At 34.9% G+C, this 18,445-nt stretch overlaps 1 non-coding gene and 1 pseudogene across 1 annotated transcript; one reads left to right on the plus strand and one right to left on the minus strand.

Annotated features, from left to right (window-relative positions):
- The first annotated feature begins 465 nt into the window (after positions 1 to 465).
- On the plus strand, positions 466 to 549 carry TRNAQ-UUG (transfer RNA glutamine (anticodon UUG)). The gene has a single exon. It is a non-coding gene; the product is annotated as a tRNA-Gln (tRNA).
- An 11,876-nt stretch (positions 550 to 12,425) lies between these two features.
- LOC124529110 (40S ribosomal protein SA-like) lies at positions 12,426 to 12,971 on the minus strand (annotated as a pseudogene).
- Between the last annotated feature and the right edge of the window lie 5,474 nt (positions 12,972 to 18,445).

An 18,445-nucleotide genomic window follows, 5' to 3' on the forward strand; every position in this document is an offset into this window, starting at 1 on the left:
AATGTGCCTCAAAAATCCCTCAGAAAACAGAAATTCTTCCTTTCTATGGATGGAATAGTGTTATCTATTGAAGTACACTGTTATCTTTGATTTCTTTACTAAAAGATGTTTTTATTGGAATTTATGTTCAGTTGCCATTGCCTTATTGCCTTAGTGCCTCAAAGATCAAAACATGTTAAATTAATAAAAATTATTGTGTCAAAGCATTATAACCACTGAGTAAAGCCAATGGGTAGATGTGGTCCAGTACAATTGGTTTATTATATTAGAGTAAAGGAATATACCTCTGAGGCACAATGAGGAAATTCTCCTGAGATTTATTAATTGATATGTCACTGTTAGGCTTTTTCCATTACTGAAATGGCTATCTTGGATTCCTCAGCAGGTAGCAGCACTACTGAAAAAAGAAAAGAACAAAAAATAGACCCAACTGAAAAGAAATCAGAAAACTGATAACTGTGGGGCACCTGGGTGGCTCAATCGGTTGAGCATCTGACTTTGGCTCAGGTCATGATCTTGCATTCGTGGGTTCGAGCCCCACCTCAGGCTCTATGCTGACCGCTCAGAGCCTGGAGGCTGCTTCGGGTTCTGTGTCTCCCTCTCTCTCTGTGCCCCTCTCCTGCTCGTGCTCTGTCTCTGTCTCTCAAAAAATAACATAAAACATTTAAAAACTAATTTAAAAAAGGAAGTTGATATTGATCCCACTATTTGGTAAATGACTTATAGGAATTTTTACATTCTTGAATCCTCAAGAACAGCCATTAGACTGGATGTATGTGTGTGTGTGTTATATACAAAAGATGTTTTATAAGCCTGAATAAATATTTAATAAAATCAGCATAGGTCTTAAAATTGTTTTTTTCTTCCAAGCTTTAGATAGTTTCAAGTGATTAAAAACAAAAATGCTTATAAATTATTGATTTGTACAATTTGCTTTTATTCTATTAAAACTAACCTTATTTTTAGATACATTTGAAGACATCTTTAAAAAAATTTCTTCTTAATGTTTATTTTTGAAAAAGAGAGAGAAAGAGAGAGAGACAGAGTGTGAGCGGGGAAGGGGCACAGAGAGGGAGACACAGGACTCAAAGCAGGCTCCAGGCTCCAAGCTGTCAGCACAGAGCCCTACAGGAGGCTTGAACTCACTAACCATGAGATCATGACCTAAGCCAAAGTCGGACACTACTGATTGAGACACCACGCACCCCTGAAGACATCTTTTTAATTATTTCTTCTGGATAACACATCACAAGCTTCACATTCTTATATTCTTCACTGATAAGTCTCTGGTTTTGCAGATAAATAAAGTTCCATGACAATAGATTCCTTTAGAAGAAAACGTTCTTTAGAGTAAAGCTGTTTATATGACCTGACAGACATTGGTCTATGATAACAGTACTTTTCGGAAAGTAATTGGAATGTTTTCTCCATAGTAAACTCAAAAAATATTTTTATTAGTCTCCCTCCATGCGCCTGCCAGTCTGTATAATACAGTTAACTAATTGTTGACAGTTGGCACTGGGGAGAAAGGCTAAAAAACTTATTGCAACATACAGCTTAACAGACCTAACATCCTGCCATTAGCTAGTAAGAACTTTTCAACTTTCTTTCCCTTTTCCCACATCAAACATTCTAACCTCTAACCATCCCCACAAGGAAAGAATAATAATAATAATAATAATAAATAACAACAAAAACAACAACAACAGCAACAATAATAAATCTCAAACAATCCACCAAAACAAAACATTGCACTTCCCTCCATCCCCCATGCCTGAAAAGGAAAGATCTGGGGCTGGCATTAGGAATAATAAAATGGGAGAGCTGTCTGAAGTTGAAATCTCTCTTTCCCTTCAACTATTTTTCCCCTAATTTACAACTTATTCCTGACATTGATTCCCTTTTCTCCAATAATGTTTCTCTGTGAACATTATTTCCAGCAATATATCCATCATCATAAAACTACCCTTTCATGAAATTATTTGTCAAATTCATAGGTTTGTTATAATAGACTTTTACTTGCTGCCCACTGAGTCTGTTCGAACGTTTTCTCGTTTCATTCCTGCTGATTCTAAAACTAACGTATTTACTAATCTTCAACTCTTCCTTTCACTTTCTAAAGGCATTATGATCTCATCCAATCCTCTGAGTATTGAATCTAGAAATAAGTGGGTCTTGCATACACAAGATTCAGATGCCTTAGGTTTATAGGATTTTTAGAGAAGCCTAGTCACTTTCAAGTGATCCGAAGGACAACTGAGCCTACTTTTTTCTGAGCCTACATCAGAGTATATCTGTTTCACTAGGTTAATCTTGGTTCTGACCCTGCCTTCCCAGTATCCTCCAATTGGCTAGGAACCAAGGCTAGGCTGGAGTTCCTGGGATCTTTCAAGGGAGGAATTAATTAATCTGGCTAGAGATTAATCCAAAGTGAAGATGGTAAATTTCTTCAAATTTTGCAACCGTGGCCTGGGGGCTTGCAGGGGCAGGGTGGAGTCTGGAATGGGCATTTCCCCCCCTCTTCTTCCTGAAAAGGGAATTAAAATATATGCAAAACATTTTGAGTTGTCTTTACCAAATGAAATTTTTAAAAGGAAAACACACAGACATATAACACAATTTGGGTTGTCCTAAACCAGTCAAGTCAGGGCATAATTGTAAAGGTGTAACTTATACCCACAAACTAATTTTCTAATTATATTGACTTTTAAGGGTGTACAGTTTTAGTTACAATGGAGTTGCAATGAATCATATTTTAAAGTATCAACGTGATTATAGGTTTTCCATGTTAAGAGAACCAAGCAAAGAAGAGAAGCAACCAACCATTAATAGTAGAATGAAATAATGAAGCAATATTTTGATCTTCATGTCCTGCACAGTGTCAAATTGACACTTATTTTCAGAGAAGAATTTGAGAAATAAAAGGTGTTGGGGGAAAAATATTCAGCACATATTTGCTGAGTATCTGTTTTGTGTCCTGAGTTTTTAAGATAAACACCATTAAAATTTCCTCATTTATTGTTTTCACTTTGCACAGGTCAACATACTTTTATTTACTGTGCTTTTAAATATTATCAGATTGGAATTTTTTTTCTATATTTACTAAGTGTTTGTATTTCTTTTTGTCCATTGCTCAAGTATACCCTTTGTGAATGTGTGTGTGTTTTAATTGAGATATTTGTCATTTTCTTATTTATTAATAAAATTTCTATATGTTAAATGCGCTAACCTCTGGCATTTACTCTGCAAATAATTTCCCCTGGTTTATTGTCTTTCAATTTTTTACATGGAGTTTCTTTTAAATACAAAAAAAAAAATAAAAAAGATTTTTATAATCACACTTATCAGCCTTTTCATTTATATTTTGGTCTTTGATATAACGCATTGAAAAGTTTTTCTCTCCTAAGACCATATAGCCACTTAGATTTCATTCCAGTATAATTATTTTATTTTTTGCATTTTAATCTTTAGTCTATCTGAGATTCATTTTGGTTGCCGTATGTTGTGGTAACTTGACTTTATATTTTCTCTCTTTAGTTACCTGGTAGTCTTTTTTTTTTTTTAAGTTTGTTTTTGAGAGAAAGAGCATGCAAGTAAGGGAGGGGCAGAGAAAGAGGGAGAGAGAGAGAAGATCCCAAGCAGGCTCTGCACTGTCTGTGCAGAACTGGACTTAGGAGATCTATCTCCCCAACCATGAGATCATGACATGAGTGAAAATCAAGAGTCAGACACTTAACAGACTGAGCCACCCAGGCGCCCCTAGTTAGCTGGTAGTCTGAACCAGAAGTTGAGTAATCCCTTTTTCCTTTGGTTTGAATGCGAGCTCATCATGTGTTAATATTTTATATCTTTTAAAAACTCTTTATTTAAAACTATTAATGTCCCTGCATAAAATAAAAATGTAGCGTTGTTTGATTTCCTCTTTTTCCCTACTCAGTTGACTTACTGCCTGATTTTTATAATGATCGAATAATTTATTTATACTTTCAAAGCTTACTTTTGACATTTACATTAAGCTTACTAAATATTTTTTGACTTTGTTCTTTTTATGAATCTCTAGGTCAGCTAGTATGTATTTTCAATTAAAAATATCAGAAAGGATAAACGATTTCTTGTCTTTCTTGATCCTTATATCCCCAAGAATAGTCTTGCTATTGATTTTATAATTTAGAAACAGTAGGGATGAGTACAAATTTAGGGATTTATTGATGTTGGGATAAAGACAATGATAACTGGAAAGTTTTCCTTTCCTAAGAAACTGGTTTTTATTTACCTACGTGAGGCTTGTGGAATTTTTCTTTTCCTTTGAAATTGAAAATATTGACCCAGTTGTCATTTCATTAATGTTGCCACATACTTTACAAACTTTTTAAATCCAAAATTCTAAATTCTAATCTTCCTGTGGTTCAGATCAAAGTTCTTCTGCAGGTTTTTATGTTAGCTTTTTGTCCATTTGCTGTATTTTCTTCTGGAATTTAACTTATATATATTTGGTGTATATTGTAACATAATATATAAAAATTTTTCTAGGACTGTTTTTCATACCTGTTGTCTTTTTTTTTTCATTTTATTAATCTCTGCATAATTTAGTTACAGGGTAACTTTTCTTCTATTATTTGATATATTTTTTTCATGCTGTTTGCAGCATATTGTTACTTCTGGATTCACAGCAACTTAAAGGTTTATTTCTAGCTCCTATTACAGTGCTTGGCCTAGAAAAGATAATGAATAAAAGCATATTGAATTACATTGCAATAAAATTGCTCAGATATAAAAAGTGAAAAATTATTAGACATAATTTTCAGTGACAACAATAAGCATATATAACATATTAACTAGAGCAGCTATGAAGTCGTTTCAGAAATTATGATATTATGTATAAGAATTTTAGCCTAAAACCTCTAAGACTATTCAGTAACTTTCAAATCAAGTCCAGCCCACCCTACTCCAGGCCCCAGGCACACAATTGTAGTAGGAGTAAAAAGATACGTATGGATGTATTGAAATAATGACTAATATTTGCTCAGCCTTACTGATGGGAAGGACCAAGCTAAGGGCTCTACACACATAATCTCATTTAATCTTCTCTACAAAATTGATAGCCCTTGTATTTGCTAACAAAGGAACTGAAGTTTAGAAGGTCATTTGCAAAAGGTGTAGATGAGCTGGGATTTGAGCCCAGATCTGGTTAATTCCAAAGGCTATGATCTAACCATTAAACTGGACTGGACAGCTTTTCCTTTTTTCAATCTTTCTAATGCTGAAGTTCAATAACACTGTAATATTTCTTGACTCCACATACATAATGATTTTTTTTTTTAACTTTTCACAACTCTGATTTGGTTGCATAGAATCTGATCCTTTAAGATTATAGGCCACAAAAGTGGGAGGTTTAACCTAGTTCTAAAACTGGTAAAGCCAAAGTCATCATAATCCTATCTTCACTATATTTGTTTTTATCCACATAATTAAATACCCACTGTTTGTAGTGGCTATAAAGAAGCATGGTTCCTACCCACCAGAGAGTTACAGTCTGGTTGTATGGGACAATATAGAGAGAAACCTCGCTTTATACCACTCCTTTTGAAATAATTGGTCTATGTGTGATAGCTTGATGTGGTGCTTCAAGGTACTTTTCAAGATCCTGAGGAGGATAAGGAGAGTTCTGATGCTGGAAGGGTTGTTTCCAATAATCCTTTATTCTAAAATCCTCAAATCCAAACCTTGCCAATTGTAAGGGAATTGACCCCCAGATTTCCCTTCCCAGGTCCTCCAAATTTGGGGCCTGTATGGTAATGACAGGTACATGATAAGGAACAAGAGCTTTCAGTCTTGTGTTGGATCATAACGCCTTAGAATGAAAGAGGATCATAATGACTCTTTTTTGTTGGTGACTGGGGCTAAAGTTGCTTTAAGGAGTGTCGGTGATAACAGAGCTTATGAAAAGGATGAACAGGAAAGCACCATGTTGTATTAATTTATAATTTGAGTTTCTTCTCCACTGATTATTAGCTCTGTGACCCTACATGAGTTCCTTTTAAAACCCCTCTAAGACTCATTGTTCTCACATTTTATATTAAGTACTCAATAAATGATAGTTATAACATTTCATATGAATTCACAGAATGGAATAGGCTTTTTTTGTTTTGTTTTTCTACCTAGCATTTATTTTACCTTCTTTTGGTAACAAATTTTCTTATCTGTCTTTTGGTATAATTGTCAATCAAAGTCTCTGTTCTAGTGTAAGCAAAGGGTGGACATATCACTGGACTAAGCCAACCACATTTTCTTTGGGACTTTGAATCTTGAATTTACTGACATCTGAGGAGATTGTTCATTGATTCCTGCTGTCTGGACCTCTAAGAGCTGCCTCAATTGCTATCTTCTTTCAAACTCAGTACTTTGAGAAACTCATGTCCTATTAAAATCCTCTTCTGCAAAAAAATTGGCCAGTTGAAGTGTTGTTTACAACCAAAGAAACTTGCCTACTACATCTAGACAATCTTTTCCATTCTTGTTTGGTTGGTTTCTTTGTCTTTGATTTACTCCAAGAGACCAGTTGGTCAATTACTGTGGTCCTAAACACATTCCTCTTGAAAATAATTTAATAGTCATCCTAGGCATCCCCTATATTGTCTTATACTTCATTGTGAAGTGTATTAATTTTCTCCAAAATGTTTCAGGGCAAATCTAAACCCCATGTCATCTGTGGTAACCTCATCCATAGCCGAGAATAATGAATCTGTCTTCTCCATGACATGGTGAACCTATGCGCTGATTTGCCTGTTCTCTAGACTGAACATGCCCAGGTTTTTCATCTGCTCTCATAGGGTTTCATTTCCAAACCTTTTATTAACTTGGTTGCCCTCCTCTGCACTCCTTCCAGTTAACTAGAAAGCAAACTCTATCCAATAATATCATGTCATCACAGAGATCATGGAGGTCACATCCTGGCTAGAAGGTAGCCAGGTAGCCCCACAGGCATAAAATTTTTTCTTCATACCTAAGGTAGTTGTGAATGTTCTGGGTCTCCTGTCCAGGCACACCCTGAGCATGCAACAAGTGGAGTGCGGTCAGCCAGCAGATACCTACGTATTCAGGGGAAGAGTCATTGCTTATTTGAGCAGCACTAATCAGTTCAATTTCTCTTTGTGGCTACTTTGAACTGCAGCCTTCTTCCTAACTCCAGACACCAAAGGTGGGTGATAACTAACAATTATTGAGTACTTATGATGTGCTGGGCACTGTGCCAAATGCTTAACATTTATGAACTCATTTAATCTCTACAGTGGCCCTTTACGTTAGGCTATTATCTTCATTTTACAGATGAGGAAACTGAGCATTATACTGGGTCCAGGTTATGTGGCTAGGAAGTGATGTGGCAGAAATTTGACCATAAAGCCCATGCTTTACTTGTTTAAATGCTCAAGAGGAACAGGCCAGAAAACATTGGACAACAAATTAGGAAAGACATGTGCCTTTTTAAAAGGCAGAGTCTTGAAATTCGTGTAGGGTGGAAACATGATTTAGTATGAGAAAATACAAGAAATAATTTATGCATGTTTCCCTTCTTGGAGGTTAAAAATGTATATTGAAGGGTCTAAGAAATGTTGATGTGAAGAAAACTATTTAACTAACTTCCTTAAATTTATTTTAACAGAGAACACTTCCATTTCACTAAGTGTGCAAAACTATACAGTAGACTTAACTACTTGTTAAGACGGTACACTAAGCTATACATATCATACCTCTAAGCATCATAATATCCTTGCAAGAAATACATTGTTATTTCAGGAGAGGAACTGACTTCTAGAGAGATTTACCTCTCTGAAGGTTGTCTGTAGGTAAATTACTGACGAGAGGTCTTACTCCAATTCTGTCTGATTTTAATGTCCTACATTGCTTGTGTGCTTAAAGTATTTCGTTCCCCCCACCTAAGCCCTCAAATAAAGAAAACTCAGTTTTGAACGTTATTATTGCCTCATCTTCTTTTTTGGACGTCTTGGTCATGTGAAGACAGCATGATGAAGAGAAAGAACACCAGCTCAGTTCTAGAAACCTTAGGCTGAGCCATATTATCACCTCTGCTACCTTCAGTTTGGCTTTCCCACAAAAGTGGCTTAAATTCTCTGAGACTGTTTTCTTTTTTTTCCCCTTCCAGTTTTATTGAGGTATAATTGACATACATAGCATTGTATAAGGTCTAGGTGTGCAACATAATTATTTGATATATTTATATATTGCAAAATGATCACAGTAAGTTTAGTTAATACCCATCACTTCACATGGTTACAAAATTGTTTTTCTATGATGACAACTTTTAAGATCTACTCCCTCAGCAACTTTCAAATATGTAATACAGTATTGTTAACTAGAGTCACCATGTTACACATTACACATCCCCAGGACTTATTTATTTTATAACTGGAAGTTTGTACTTTTGACCACATTCACCAATCCTACTCCCCAACTCTGGCAACCACTAATCTGATCTCTGTTCCTATGAGTTTGATTTCTTTAGATTCCACATGTGAGATCATATGGTACTTGTCTTTCTTTGTCTTACTTATCTCACTTAGCATAACATCCTCAAGGTCCATCCATTTGTTGCAAATGGCTGGATTTCCTTCTTTTTTTATGGTCTGAGCTTATTTTCTTTCCTATGAAATGGATGTTCATTGTGTGAATGGCTCAATAATTGTTTTCTCTTCCCCCATGATATTTCTTTAATTCCATATTTCATTCTAACAAAGCAAACAAAACAAATGGCTTTACTTGGAACTCAAAAGGTAGAACCTGAGGTCAGATTATAGTTTTCAAGGTTTACAAAATTTTAGAGGTATCCAAGAAATACTAATATACTTTTCTATATTCTTATTTTATTAAAGTATCTTAGAATTATCTTTTTAAAAAGAATTGTCTGTATTTAGATGCAAGAAAATTAATCTTTTTTAAGTATACATTTCAATACTTTTGCCTTACATTTCTTTAATTGCTATATATTTGACACACAATGTGACAATAGTTTCATGTGTACAACATAGCGATTCAACAACTCTGTGCATTATGCTGTGCTCACCAGTGTAGCTACCATCTGTCACCATACCACGCTATTATGATACAATTGACTATATTCCTTATGTTGTGCTTCATCCCCATGACTTATTCATTCCATACCTGGAAGCCTGTACCTCCCATTTGACAAATGTATACAATTGTGTTATCATCATTGCAATCAGGTTATAGAACTTTATCACCTCAAAAACACTCCCGTTTACACTCATTATTCTTCCCCCAGCCCCAGCTCCTGTAAGACACTGATCTGCTTTTGTCACTAAATGTTGCCTTTTCTAGGCTGTTATAATGAAATCATACAGTAGAGAGGCTTCGTGTCTGACTTCTTAAATTTAGAAGTCTAAATTTGCAATTTAGGCTTTTAAATTTTTTTTATGGCTCATTCTTTCAGTGTCATATTTAAGAAATTTTTGACTTACTCAAGATGGCAATGATTTTCTTTTGTATTTTCTCCCAGAAGTTTTATAATATTAGTGCTTACTTATTGGTTTATGATACATTTATAATTAAGTTTTATAGATGACATAAAATATGGAATGTGTTCATTGTTTTGTATGTGGATGTCTATTGTTTTCCAGCATCATTTATTGGAAAGACTCCTCTTTCCTGATTGTTTTATCTCAGATCATGAAAATCAATTGATGATGTATGTGTGGATATCCTTATGGGCTCTCTATGCAATAGAAGCAATATATGTCTATCCTTACGCTATTAGCTGCATGTTTTTTTATATAGATCCCTTATTAGGTTAAGGGAGTTTTCTTTTATTTCTAAATTACTGAAAGTTTTTAATCAAAAATGGGTATTAAATTTCCCAAGTTTTGTGTGTATGTGCCTCTTGAGAGGACTATGTAATATATCCTTTTTCTTAACAGCTTTATTGATGTATAGTTGATATACAGAAAACTGCACATAATTAATATATGCAATTTTATGAGTTTGGACATATGTATACACTTGTGTTACCATCATCACAATCGAGGTAATAAACATATTCATTACCTCCAAAAGTTTTCTTGTGTCTCTTCATTTTGTGGTGAGAACAGTTAACATGAGATCTACTCTCTTAAATTTTTTTTAAGTGTACCATACCTTATTATTAACAATAGGTACCATGCTCTATAGCAGATCTCTGAAACTTACTCATCTTGTATAACTAACTTCATGCCCACTGAGCAACTTGCCATATCCTCCTCTACTGATCCTTCATTGTAGTCTGTTAATTCACTAAATTCACACTAATTGAGTCTCAAACATTAAACAAACCTTGAATTCTTGAAAGGACTAACACTTAGACTTGGTACATTTATTTTAATATCCTGTGATTTTTTTTTCCTTATAGTATCTTTAGTATTGGATCAGGTCAGTACTGGCCTTATAAATGAGTTAAAGGGAATTCTATCCTCTTCTATTTCCTAGGAGTTTATATGGAATTAGTATTATTTCTTCCTTAAATGTTTAGTAGAATTAACTATTGAAGCTGGACATAAAGTTCTCCTTGTGGGGAGATTTTTTTTAACTACAAATTCAGTATCTTTAATAGATATTCAGATGATTTACTTCCTTTTTGTTTTTTGGGTAAGTTTTAATAGTTTGTGTCTTTTGAAAAATTTTCAAATAAACTTAAAATCTGAGTATGTATGAAAGACATTGAATGTGTAGTTAAAAAAAAAAAAATCTTCCCATGAAGAGAACTTTATATCCAGCTTCAATAGTTAATTCTGCTAAGCATTTAAGGAAGAAATAATACTAATTCTAAATTGCTGAATTTATTGGCAGACAATAATATTTCCAGTTATCTATTTAATGTCAGTAGGAACTGTAGTAATGTGTCTGTCTGGCTAGATTAGAGACTGGCAAACTTCTTTCTCTATAATGTCATATATTAACTACTTTAGGCTTCTTCTTCCTTCTTATTGCCACCCTCCACCCCTTCCTCCTATTAAAATGTAAAAATCTTTTTAAAATGTGAAACGGGGGCGTCTGGGTGGCTCAGTCAGCTAAGCATCTGACTTCGGCTCAGGTCATGATCTCACGGGTTGTGGGTTTGAGCCCCACATCGGACTCTGCTGTCAGCGCAAAGCCCACTTCAGATTCTCTGTCTCCCTCTCTCTCTGTTCCTCCCCAGCTTGTGCACTTGCTCTCTCTCTCTCAAAAGCAAATAAACATTACAAAAATGTTTTTTAATGTAAAAAGTATTTGTAGCTTGCAGATATACAAAATCAGGTTACAGACTGGACTTCATCCATTGGCCATAATTTACCAACACCTGGGTGAGAGTTTTATCAATTTTATTAATAATTTCAAAGAATGAGTTTTTGTTTTGTTTTTGTTGATTTTCTGTATTGTTTTACTGTTTTATATATCATTGATATCTGGTCAGATCTTTCTTTTCTTTTGTTAACTTGGTGTTTAATTTACTCTTTTTCTAGTTTCTTAATGTAGACACTTAGATTATTTATTTGAAATCTTTACTCTTTTCTAAGCAAGTAGCTAATGCTTTAAATTAACCTTCAAGCACTGTGTTAGTTCATCCCACAACCTTGGGTATATTGTATTTTTTGTTTTTATTAACTTCAGGATATTTTCCAATTTCATCTGTGAATTCTTCATTGACCCATGGTTTGTTTGAAGTGTTTTGATTGATTTCCAAGTCTTTGTAGATTTTCCATAGAGCTGTCTATTATTGCTTTTAAATACAATATCATTGTGGTCAAAGAACACACTTTTTATGATTTTAATTGATTTAAAATTATGAGACTTATTTTCTGACCCAGAATATATCCTTTCTTGGTGACTTTCAAGTGTTGTGCACTTGAAAAGAATATGTAATTTTCTGCTGTTGTTGGGTAGAGTGTTTTGTAAATGTCAATTAGGTAAAAATTTTGGTAGTTACATCTTTTACATTTTTTTAATTTTCTGTTTACTTGTTCTCTCAACTATTGAAAGAGAGCTGTTGAACTCTCCAACTATAATTTTGGATTTTTTTTATTTCTCCTTCAGTTATATCAGTTTTGTTTCATATGTATTATATTCTTTCAGTACTTTGAAGCCATCTTTTTAAGTGCATATATCTTTAGTATTGTTATGTCCTCTTGGTAAATTTATCCCTCATTGTGAAATTACCTTCTTCATTCCTGGTATTATTCTTCGCTCTAAAATCTATTTTTAGGATATTAATATAGCCATTCCATCTTTCTTTTTCTTTTCTTTTCCTTCCTTTCTTTCTTTCTTTTTCTTTCTTTCTTTCTTTCTTTCTTTCTTTCTTTCTTTCTTTCTTTTGTTTTTTAGAAATTGTTTATTTTCCATCAACCTTGTTTCCATTTTGTTTGCCTTTGTGGAAAAGCAGCTTAAGGCCACTCAGTGATTATTCCTATCAATTCAGTGGCCTGAGTAGTGGGAGCTGCAGACCAGTCTTCAGTGGCAGGCTAAGTGCTCCAGTCCTCAGTAGGGAACTGCTGAATAGACCCAGAGGGCACCTGTAATGCCTTCAGACCAGTCCAAGACTTCAGGTTGATTAGCAGTGAACTTAGGAGCTGGAGCTGTCCATTCACCTTGAAATTCCTTCTTGGTCACGGCCTTTGAAGCAGTGACAAGCTCTTCCTTTTAATCTCTTCAGGATTTCTGTACAGGTAGAGATTAAGGGTGACCTCCTATGGGTGTTCATGGAATGTGGTGCGTGCCATGCATACACAGAACTTCCGAGCCAGCATCCACCACATCAGACCCACTGAGGGAGCTCCTTTGTTGTTAAAAGGGATGCCGGTGTCCATGTAGTGCAGAGGAGAGACTGCATTACACAGAGCAATGGCAGGAAGGTTAACAAGACCTGTGAGAGGGTGGTGGTCAGTCCTAGGATCAGTAACCACCAGAAGGTTGCTATTGTTGTCATACATTTTACTTTTACATATATAGTTGACCCTTGAACAATGTGGGATTAGAGGCATAGTCCAAACTTCATGTATAATTTTTGGTCACCTCAGCTTAACTTCTAATAGTCTACTGTCAACTGGAAGCCTTACTGATAGTATAAATAATCAACAACACATAGTTTGTATGCTCTATGTATTATATACTGTATTCTTGCTATAAAGTAGGCTAGAAAATGAAAATGTCATTAAGAAAATCATAAAGAGGGGCACCTGGGTAGCTCTGTCAGTTAAGGGTCCGACTCTTGATCTCAGCTCAGGACATGATCTTGCAGTTCATGAGATGCAGCTTGGTGTCAGGCTCTGAGCTGACAGTGTGGAACCTGCTTGGGATTCTCTCTCTTCCTCTGTCTCTGCCCCTCCCCCACTTGCACCCATGCTTTCTCTCTCTCTCTCTGTCTTTCTCAAAGTAAATATGTAAACTTAAAAAAAAAAGAAAACCATCAAGAAGATACATTTACAGTACTGTCCTGTGTTCATCTAAAAAGTCTAGAAAAGTAGACCTGTGCAGTTCAAACCCATGTTGTTCAAGGGCCAAATGCACTATAAACTTGAAAATTCATTGTTATCATTTTTGCGTTAGCCAAATATCTGTTAATAAAGTCCAAAGTAAGAAGAAATGTTTTCTATTTATTCATGTTTACTGTTTGCAGAGCTCTTCATTTTTTGTGTGTGTAGATCCAAATTATCATCTGACATAATTTCCTGAAAAATTTTGCCTGAAAAACTTTCTTTAGCATTTTTTATAACAGGTCTGCTAGTAACATTCTCTAAAGTCCTTTTCTTTTAAATTGAGATATAATTGACATTATAATTGACATTATACAAGTTTAAGGTGTATGATACAATGATTCAACATTTATACACATTGCAAAGTGATCACTACAGTAAGTCTAGTTAACATCCATTACTCTGCATAATTACAAATTATTTTTCTTGTGGTAAGGATTTTTAAGATTTTCTCTCTTAGAAACTTTCAAATATATAATACAGCGTTATTAACTGTAGTCACCATGTTGTATGTTACATCCCCATGACTTACTTATTTTATAACTGAACCCATTTCACCCACCTCCCACCCCCTACCTTTGGCAAACACTAATCTGTTTTCTATGTCTATGAACTTGGTGTTTTGTTTGTTTTGTTTTTAGATTCCATATATAAATGAGATTACATGGTATTTGTCTTTTCTGCCTTATCATAATACCCTTAGGGTTCATGCATGTTGTCACAAAGGGCAATATTTTCTTCTTCTTTTTTTTAATGGCTAGATAATATTCCTTTGTAAATATATATAATATCACATAATATTTTTTTATTTTTTTTTTATTTTTATTTATTTTTTTTATATGAAGTTTATTGACAAAATTGGTTTCCATACAACACCCAGTGCTCATCCCAAAAGGTGCCCTCCTCAATACCCATCACCCACCCGCCCCTCCCTCCCACCCCCCATCAACCCTCAGTTTGTTCTCAGTTTTTAACAGTCTCTTATGCTTTGGCTCTCTCCCACTCTAACGTCCTTTTTTTTTTTTTTTCCTTCCCCTCCCCCATGGGTTCCTGTTAAGTTTCTCAGGATCCACATAAGAGTGAAACCATATGGTATCTGTCTTTCTCTGTATGGCTTATTTCACTTAGCATCACACTCTCCAGTTCCATCCACGTTGCTACAAAAGGCCATATTTCATTTTTTCTCATTGCCACGTAGTATTCCATTGTGTATAATATCACATTTTAAAATCCATCTATCAATAGACACTTAGGTTGCTTCCATATACTTTAGTGTTTTCATTTCCTTTGAATAAATGCCCAGACTTGGAATAACTGGATCATATGCTAGTTCTATTTTTAATTTTTTAGGAAACTACATACTGATTTCATAGTGGCTGTACCAGGTTACATTCCCACCAAAATGCACAGGTATTTCCTTTTCTCCACATCCTCACCAACACTTGTTATTTCTTATCTTTTTGATAATAGTCATTCTAAAGATGTATGAGGTGATATCTCAGTGTGGTTTTGATTTGCATTTCCCTGATGATTAGTGATGTTGAGGACCTCTTTATGTACCTGCTGTTGACCACCTGTATGTCTTCTTTGGAAAATATCTATTCAAGATCCTCTGCCCATTTTTTAATCAGATTTTTTTCCTATTGAATTGTATGAGTTTCTTATATATTTTAGATACTAACTCTTTATCAGATATAGGATTTGCAAATGTTTTTTTCCCATTCAGTAGGTTGTCTTTTCATTTTGTTGATGGTTTCCTGTGCTGTACAGAAGCCTTTTAGTTTGATGTAGTCCCACTTGTTTATTTTTGTTTTGCTGTTTTTGCTCTTTGCATCAAATCCAAACAATCCTTGCCAAGGTTGATGTTAAGGGGCCACTGCCATGTTTTCCTCTTAAAGTTTTATGGTTACAGGTCTTCTGTTCCAGTCTTTAATCCATATTGAGTTTATTTTTGTGTATGATGCAAGACAGTGGTCTAGTTTCATTCTTTTGCACGTGGCTGTCTAGTTTTTTCCGACACCATTTGTTGAAGAGATTGTCCTTTCATCATTGTATATTCTTGCCTCCTTTGTTATTAAATTAATTGACCATATAAGCATGGGTTTATTTCTGGGCTCTTTATTCTGTTCCATCAAGCTATGTGTCTGTTTTTGTGCCAATACCATACCATTTTGATTATTATAGCTTTGTAATATAGTCTGAAGTCAAGAAGCATGTCTCCACCATTGTTCTTTTTATTTTTGTTGTTGTCAGCCAATCATATTATTGTCAGTCAAATAATTGATCTCTTCAGATTTACAAGTTGAAGTCCAACTGTAAGTTCAGTAAGGAGAAAGTGACATAAAGGTATTCTTTTACTCATTCATTCCTTTATTCAACAAATATGTATGGAATGCCTGGATGTACATTTTTAGGCCCTGAGATATACAAGTAAACAAGGCAGGAAATTCTCTATCCTCATGGCACATTGTTGGAGGAGACACATATATACATACATCCACATAGTTGGAGGAGACATATATATACATACATATAATAAATTGATTTTTTTAATGATTACAAATAATGGTAAGGGCTTTAGAGAAAATGGGGGGAAGGAGGTTGCTACTTTATATAGGTAATTCAGCAAAGGCCTCTTGAGGAAGTAGCATTTGAGCAGTGGTTTGAGTCAACTCATTCCTGGATGATGGATGAGTTACAGAACTGTAAAGATCTAAGCTGAAGGAAGCATCAAGGATAACAGCCCTAGAGCAGAATGAACTTAACATCCTCAAGGAATAACAAGCAAACCGGGGCAGTGGAACATAGTAAGAAGGAGAGTAGAAGGCAATGAAGTGTGAGAGGTAAGAGGGGTCAGAGCATGTAAGGCTTGGTAGTGCTGGCAAGGGAGTTGTGTTTTAATTCAAGCATGAGGGATGCTAGGAGATTTAATTGTTCTGACTATTGTATAACAGATCTATGCTAGGCTAGAAAGAATGGAAGGTGGGAGATGGAGAGCTGTAGAATAGATAAATCCAGAAAATTAAAACTTTTTGCATATAAAGTTAACAGGCATTTGAAAGAAGAGAAGACGGGTCAAGGAAAGGAAGACTGAGCAATTAGTCAGAAGCTTGGAATTCATGGAGAAAAGTATCTACTGAGAAAGAGTAACTAGTGAGATTCCTAGTGATAGTATGTCTGAGAGACATTTTAAAACAAAACAGTCCACTAGTCAGTTGGGAGTTGTCTGTGGTTCAAGGATATAAGCTTCCTCTACTATTCTAAACCTTCTTAAAACTTTGCTGCACATACTGTACTGCATTGGTGATATTTTGAAGGAATCGAGTTGGTGTTCAGTACAAGACCACACAGTATAGGAAAAGGAGAGCATACAGAATATGGCAAGATAATTCACAAGATGAACTAATGCAAAGGATTTGAGAGTATGAAACCATCAGTGATGAGCAAAAGTGGAAATTCTTCCAAGATTCTCAGGAGGGATTTGTGTAAACATTGGCTTTCCCTGGACATAGGTGATGGTGGTTTGAGCCAACTCATTTGAAGCCTGAAGGGCAGGATGACCCAGCTGATTCCAGGTCACACATGTAACTAAAGAACAAAGAGACAGAGTACAGTTTTATGGTGTGATTAGGTCAGTAGCATAAATCTTCAGGCTCATCTTTCCCAATCAGATGTTTCCTAGCAGTTACTTCTATTAATCATTTGTTTATGTATCCATTTGACAAATATATACTCAGCACCTACTCTATGCCAGATATTGTATTGAGATCTGAGGATATGGCACTAAACAGCATGTTAAACATAACATAGCTACTCCAGTTGGTAACTTGGCCTCATTCCAGCCTTCAGAATGGCTAGACATTTGGCTCAATTCAGAGATAGGCATTTGGCCCAATGAGACACAAGGGCACCCATGGTGGGGCATTTGGGGAAAAGAAGCTGCATCTCTCTTCTGTAGGAACATCTTGTTTCCTTCATGTGGGAAGCCAGTAGCTGCTCAAAACAAACTTAACCATTATAATTATTACTGCATATTATTTGTCTTTTCCTTAACTTTTTTATTTCCCTTACTATATCTTGTGTGAACTAAATTTCTAAAATAGTTTCCTATGTAGTCAGAATCTTTTGTAACCTACTCAGATACACAGCTTACAATAACAAAATTTTTGGTGTATGGTCAAATTATTTCCTGAAAAGGTCAAACCAGTTCTAGAACAGAGCATTTTCTAAACATTTAAACAGAAAAAATAAAGGCAATGTAACAAACATTCTGGAAAATTGTTTGGCAGTATCTATCAAAGTTGAATAGACATAGAAATTATAACCTAGGAATTCTACTTTCAGTATAAACCCAGCAGACTTACACCTATATCTCTTTATCTAGAGATACAGAGATATAGATACATAGATATAGATATCTATAGATATCTAGATATAGAAATAAGGACACTACAAGAATGTTCCTAGCAGTTCTATTCATAATAGCTAAAAATTGAGAATAACACAAATGTCCACCAACAGTATAATGCTTAAATTAATTATGTGAATTTCAACCAATTGAAATATATAAAGGAATGAAAATGAATGGAATACATTGAATAATATGACTGAATCTCACAAACAAAATGTCAAGTGAAAGAAGCCAGATACATAGAGTACTACCTGTATTATTTTATTTACACAAAGCTTGAAAACTGGCAAAACGCTTTCATGGGAATGGAAATCAGGAGACTGACTACCCTCAGGGATGTATAATGACCAGAGGGAACTAGAGGGAGTTTTGGGAGCTGGTCATGTAATCAACACCCGGGTGCTGGTTACATGGATATGTTCACATTGTAAAACTTCATTGAGTTGTATATTTACGATTTGTATTCTTATCTTTATGGATATTATACTTGAATGAAAAGCTTACTTTAAAAAGTAGAGGT

Source organism: Lynx rufus, unplaced genomic scaffold (genome assembly GCF_022079265.1).
Source record: "Lynx rufus isolate CCGP_SWC_20201006 ecotype Redwood Valley unplaced genomic scaffold, mLynRuf1.p SCAF_6, whole genome shotgun sequence".
Taxonomy (NCBI): Eukaryota; Metazoa; Chordata; class Mammalia; order Carnivora; family Felidae; genus Lynx; species Lynx rufus.